This window comes from Tupaia chinensis, unplaced genomic scaffold, assembly GCF_000334495.1.
Source record: "Tupaia chinensis unplaced genomic scaffold, TupChi_1.0 Scaffold000057_1, whole genome shotgun sequence".
In the NCBI taxonomy this organism is placed as follows: domain Eukaryota; kingdom Metazoa; phylum Chordata; class Mammalia; order Scandentia; family Tupaiidae; genus Tupaia; species Tupaia belangeri.
The window spans coordinates 6,731,514-6,738,098 of record NW_006159515.1 but is presented as its reverse complement, the minus strand read 5'-3'; the positions used below and the strand labels follow the sequence as shown (position 1 = coordinate 6,738,098).

Here is a 6,585-nt window from a genome sequence, read left to right as displayed (position 1 = left end):
ACCTGCTGTGTGCTGGGGACGGTCACCCGAACTCTCGACGGGGTTGGATCAGGGCAGGAAGGCCCTGTTGGAGGTGCCTGCCTCACTCTGTCTCTGTCTCACACGAAAAGAAAGAAACTGGGGAAAAAAGTTACCAGTAAGTAGAGTGTATCCATAGAGCAACGGGTCTCGTGAGGGTATTTCATCACTAAGCCGGTGAAACTTTTTTTTTTTTTTTTTGAGAGATTTTCACTGTAGGGCGCGTGTGCTTGCCAGACAGACAGAGAGAGACATAGAGACAGAAAGTGAGAAATCACCCCCCAGGGGGGATGGTCACGCCGCAATCCCTTCTCCTCCATTCTCCTCTCGGGATCTTGGGCACGCACGCACCCGCACCCGGCGTGAGTTTTAAGCCACCGGATCTGGGACACAAACCGCGGTCGACTACGTGGGAGTCCAGCGACATAGCCATTACGCTAACTGCTGGTTCCCGAAGCCGGTGAAACTTTTACAGGAAGGATTTCTCACTCCATAGGAAATTCAGCTAGGCTCATCACCTTTTTTTTTCGTTTAGATTTTTTTTTTTTTTGAGAGGTTTTCGCTATAAGGTGCGTGGCGCTCGCCAGGCAGACAGAGAGAGACATAGAGACAGAAAGCGAGAAATCACCCCCCAGGGGAGATGGTCACGCTGCAATCCCTTCTCCTCTCGGGATCTTGGGCATCCATGCACATGTGCCTGGCATGAGTTCTAAGCCCCCGGGTCCGGGACGCAAACCCCGGTCAACTACATGGGAATCCAGCGACATAGCCATTATGCTAACTGCTGGTTCCCATTTCCTTTAGATTTTTGCTATAGGGTGCGTGCACCCTCACCAGAGAAAGACAAAGAGTGACAGAGATAGAGGGAAAGTGAGAAATCACCCACCAGGGGGGATGGCTACACTGCAGTCCCAACCTGTCCATTCTCTAGGGATTTTGAGCATGCACACATGTGCCTGGAGTGATTTTTCAAGCTGCTGGGTCTGGAACTCAAACCACAGACTCAACTAAGGGAGATCAAGCACCTTAACCACCATGCCACTTTCCTCCAGCTGTAGGCAGATCACATCTTAAGGCCTTTAGTTCTTCAGAAAACAATTTCATTGGACTAAGGATTGGAGGAACTAGAAGAGTCTCTATGTCACACACTGTACACTTCACTCTGCAAAATATTTTAGTTAATCCTAAAGATCATTTTCTTTTAGAAAAATTTTCAAGCTGCCAAGGCCAGGATTTGAACCGTGATCAGTCGTATGGGATCTGGCTACCTTAACCGTGAGCTACAGGGCCATGCCACTTTTAGAAAATTTTATATCAGTCATAGGGTATCAAGTGTAGCCTAGAAAATAATAGACTTTAATTTGCAAAAACAGGAAGGAGTTGAAAGGAACAATCTGCTTAAATGAATTGTGTGTTTGTGTTTTCTTTCTCTCTGTCTGTCTTTCTTTCTTCTTTCTCTCTCTCTTTCTCTCTCTTTCTTTCTTTCTTTCTTTCTTTCTTTCTTTCTTTCTTTCTTTCTTTTTTGGCTATAGGGTGCATGGGTTCACCAGAGAGAGAGAGAGCTGAAGAGACAGAAAGCGAGAAATCACCCCCCCCCCCCACCAAGGGAGGATGGCCATGATGCAATCTCTTCTCCTTCATTCTCCCCTTGGGATTTTGGGCACACATCCACAGATGCCTGGCATGAGTTTGTAGCCACCAGGTCCGGGATTCAACTCCCATGGTTGGCCACGTGGGAGTCCAGTGACATTAACCACTACGCCATCTGTGATTTATAGTCTTACTCTTACTCTGAAGAGTGTTATTATTTAAGTGCACTTTTCTTCTTGGCCAGAGGCAGGTGTGCTCACCAGCGAGAGCGAAGAGACAGAGAGAGAGGCAAAGGGAGAAAGTACCCCCTCCAGTGGGGTGTGGTCATGCCGCAATGTCTTCTCCATTTCTCTATCTTATTGGGATGTTGGGCATGTGCTGTTGTGAGAAACACGCAAAACATTGTATTTCTCATGCCCACAGGGCCAGACTAACCAAGCATCTGAACCTGCAATTGATCATGTCACTCAAAATGCTTGGTCAGCCATGTGGGATCCAGTTCCTCCAACCACTAGGCCAGGGGGTGGCCCACATTTCTACTTTCTATAGAACATTTAAAAGATTCCCCAAAACAAAGAGTCTAAGGCACCCCTGTGTCAGTACCGCCCATATTGAATGATCATCAACATTCTTACATCTTGTTTTAATTATCCTCTCACTTTTTTTTTTAACCTGAACACTCAAAAGCAAACCCTAGACATCAAATATTTCACTTGTAATGCTTCAGTACCTCATAGAGTTAAGCAGTGGTTCTTTTTTTTTTTTTTTTTTTTTATAAAACTGCATCATCTTTATTTTGCATACTTTAGTTTCAAAATAAAATAAACAAAAAACCCACAATACACAACATTCAACCCCGTTGTCAAGTTAGGAAGGGGATGGCACGAGAGGCCTTTATTTCCTGTCTTAGATAGGGACAGGAAAAAACAAACACTATAGACATAGCAGAGGGAGCCAAGTGGGACAGGGCCACTCAGGGCTGCTGTGGGAGCCACGGGGCCACTATACAGAGGATATGAGGTTTCCCAGTAACTCCTAATCTACTTCCTCCATGCGTGATGCGTCCTCATCACCCTCGAGTGGGGGGATCTCATCAGGAACAGCAGCACTGGGCTCCTCTGCTGTCACTTCATCTTCATCAATGCCCAGGCCAAGCTCGATCATGCAGTAGATGCGATTGGAGGGGGTCTGGGGATCCTCAAGGGAGAAGCCGGAAGGGAACAGGGCAGTTTCAAACAGCAGCACCAGTCCTTGACAGCTTTGTCGTTCTTGTCTGCCTCAGCCTTCTGCCGCAGCGTCTCCACAATGGGGTGGTCGGGGTTGATCTCCAGGTGCTTTTCGGCCATCATGTAGCCCATTGTAGAGTTGTCCCGAAGTGCCTGGGCTTTCATGATACGCTTCATGTTGACTGTCCAGTCATAGGTGCTGGTCACAATGCAGCAGGGTGAAGACACAAGCCCATTTGAGATTGTCACCTTCTCAACCTTCTTATCCAAGATTTCTTTCATCAGTTTGCACAGGTTCTCAAACTTGGCCTTGCTTTCCTCCATCTTCTTCTTCTCCACTTCATCCTCGGGTAACTCCAGGCCCTCCTTGGTAACCGAGACCAGGCTTTTCCCATCAAACTCCTTGAGCTGCTGCACGCGGTACTCGTCAATAGGCTCAGTCATGTACACCACCTCAAAGCCCGGCTTCCGCACCGCTCCACAAAAGCGGAGTTGGCCACCTGCTCTTTGCTCTCCCCAGTGATGTGATAGATGGACTTCTGAGTCTCCTTCATGCGAGAGATGTATTCAGACAGGGAAGTCATCTCATCTCCAGACTGGGAAGTGTGATAGCGCAGCAGCTCAGAGAGGCGTCGCTGGTTAGTGGAGTCCTCGTGGATCCCAAGCTTTAGGTTTTTAGAGAATGCCTCATAGAATTTCTTGTAGTTCTCTTTGTCTTCTGCCAGCTCAGAGAAGAGCTCAAGGCACTTCTTACCAATGTTCTTACGAATGACTTTCAGGATTTTGCTCTGCTGGAGCATTTCTCAGGAGATGTTCAGGGGCAGGTCCTCAGAGTCAACCACACCCCGGATAAAGTTAAGATACTCTGGTATCAGCTCATCACAGCTATCCATGATGAACACATGGCAAATGTAGAGTTTGATGTTGTTCTTTTTCTTTTTGTTCTCAAATAGGTCAGCGGGGGATAAATAGCAACGCCCTGAATTCCATCTGGCCTTCCACAGAGAAGTGCTTGGCAGCCAAATGGTCTTCCCAGTCACTGGTGAGGCTCTTGTAGAACTCTCCATATTCCTCCTGGGTGATGTCATCAGGGTTTCTGGTCCAAATGGGCTTGGTCTTATTCAGTTCTTCCTGATCAATGTACCTCTCCTTAATCTTCTTGGTCTTCTTTTTCTTGTCCTTACCACTGTCATCTTCCTCATCTGAACCTACATCTTCAATCTTGGGCTTCTCTTCATCGTCCTTGTCTTCCTCCTCTTTCTCACCTTTCTCTTCCTCTGCCTCATCATCACTGATTTCCTTCTCTCGTTCCTTTTCCAGATAAAGGGTGATCGGATAGCCTATGAACTGTGAGTGCTTCTTCATCACTTCTTTTACCCTCCTCTCCTCTAAATATTCTGTCTGATCTTCTTTAAGGTGGAGGATCACTTTAGTACCCCGACCAATAGGCTCACCATGATCAGCACGCACGGTGAAGGAACGTCCAGCAGAAGATTCCCAGGCATACTGCTCATCATCGTTGTGCTTTGTGATCACAACTACTTTCTCTGCCACCAGATAGGCAGAATAAAAGCCAACACCAAACTGCCCGATCATGGAGATGTCTGCACCAGCCTAAAGAGCCTCCATGAAAGCTTTAGTACCAGACTTTGCAATGGTTCCCAAATTATTTATGAGGTCGGCCTTGGTCATGCCGATGCCTGTGTCTACCAAAGTCAAGGTACGTTCCTGAGGGTTGGGGATGATGTCGATTTTCAGCTCTTTACCACGGTCCAACTTGGAAGGGTCTGTCAAGCTCTCCTAGTGAATCTTGTCCAGGGCATCAGAAGCATTAGGGATCAACTCCCGGAGGAAAATTTCCTTGTTGGAATAGAAGGTATTGATGATCAGAAACATGAGTTGGGCAATTTCTGCCTGAAAGGCGAAAGTCTCCACCTCCTCCTCGCCATGGTGTACTTCTTCAGGCATCTTGAAAGAAAGAAAGGCTAACAACCAGGAGCAGAGTAGGCCGGGACCGAGTCCGACTCGCACGCGGAGTCTTCACTGCGTGGGGGTGACTCTAGAGTGAGTTAAGCAGTGGTTCTTGAGGTTTTTATTTTTCTTTAATTGTCAAAGGGCATATGTGCTTGTCAGGAAGGGGGCAGGAGTTAGAGAGAACCCTTAATGGGGTGTGGTCACACTGCTGTCCTTCTCGCTAAACTTCTCCATCCCATCAGGATCTGGGGCATGTACACACACCTGGTGTGTTTTTCAGTCTGCAAGAGATGGGATTTAACCTGGGGTTGGCCATGTGGGATCTGGCTGTCAATGCACAGAACCTAACCACTGCACTATGGGGTCAGCTTGCTTTTGGTTTTTGTTTATTTATTTTATTCATGAGAGACTGCAAAAATATGCATGCAAGAGAGAGTGCGGAGGGAGGGAACAACCTCAACGAGGTCTCATCATGCCGGAATCCCCTTTCTCCAGCCACTCTGCTCGTTGGGATCTAGGGCATACAGGTGCACCTGGCATGTTTTCAGACCGACCAGGATCTGAACCTGCAGTTGCTCCTGTGGCTGCTAGCACTGTAGTTCAGTATGCTACTGTCTGCACCACCACGCCTGGGCCCTCAAGGGGGTTTTGTTTGGAGAACAAGCATTTATCAATAAGTTGCAAAATGTTGGCCACCCTGTCAATAAAAAAAATAAAAACTGACAATCTTATGCTGATTGAAACCTTGCCATACCCAGATCAAATTCTTATTGGGGGACTGACAGGTGGCGTGGTGATTAAGGATGCTAGACTGCCACACAGCCAACTACTGTTCAAGTCCCGGAACTGGCAGCTTGCTTTCTCACTCTCCCCTTCTCCCCGCTTTGTCCCTCTCTGGTCAATTTAAAATATATAAATGATTCTTAAAAAAAAACTTTATTGGACTATACCTCTGCCAGCAGAATATTTATTTAATCAGCAAATACCATCTTTTTTATTTAATGAATTATTTTATTTAACTTTATTTATTTATTTATTTAAATTTGACCTGAGAGGAACAGAGTGAGAAAGAGAGAGGCAGGAAGAGAGAGAGAGAAACTGAGAAAGCAAGGTCCAAGATTCGACCATGTGGAAGTCCAGTGCCTCTAACCACACGCCATCTGTCAGCACCAGCAAATACCTTCTTCAATGACTTATATGTACTGGGCACCATGCCAGATCCAGGGAGAGAAAAAAAGAGTCAAGTCATCGCCCCCGTGAGTGGACAGTAGACAGGGACAGTTGAAAACCTGAGCAGCTACTGTACAGCAAACAAAGATACACACAACACATGAGAAAATATGCGAGGCCACACCCTTAGCAGCAGACCTGTGGAGCAAGGCTGGGAAACACCATCCAAAACCCACCGACGTTCAGTGCCTGGAATCAGAGGCCCTGACATCTCAAGGGCAAAGGAAATGTAGGGCTGGATTTGATCCAGAAGTTCGTAATCCCAGAGTGAGCCCAAATGCAAAAGAAGCCTTCACATAAATCAGGGCTAGGATTATTGCTAATGTGGATTTCTTTTTCACTCACAGAGCAAAGTACTGTTCTATGCACATGGGAAAATGTACTGCCCCAGACCAGCAGATGGCAGAATGGTTACATCGCGGGGCTCCCACGTAGGTCACTGTGATTAGACTCCCGGATTCCGCGGCTTCAAACTCACACCAGGCGCATGTGCCTGTGTGCCCAAAACCCCGAGAGGAGAATGAAGGAAAAGAGATTGCGGCATGGC

General features: G+C 47.0%; 1 pseudogene; it reads right to left on the bottom strand.

Annotated features, from left to right (window-relative positions):
- Positions 1-2,381: 2,381 nt before the first annotated feature.
- Positions 2,382-4,817, bottom strand: LOC102470907 (heat shock protein HSP 90-beta pseudogene; annotated as a pseudogene).
- Between the last annotated feature and the right edge of the window lie 1,768 nt (positions 4,818-6,585).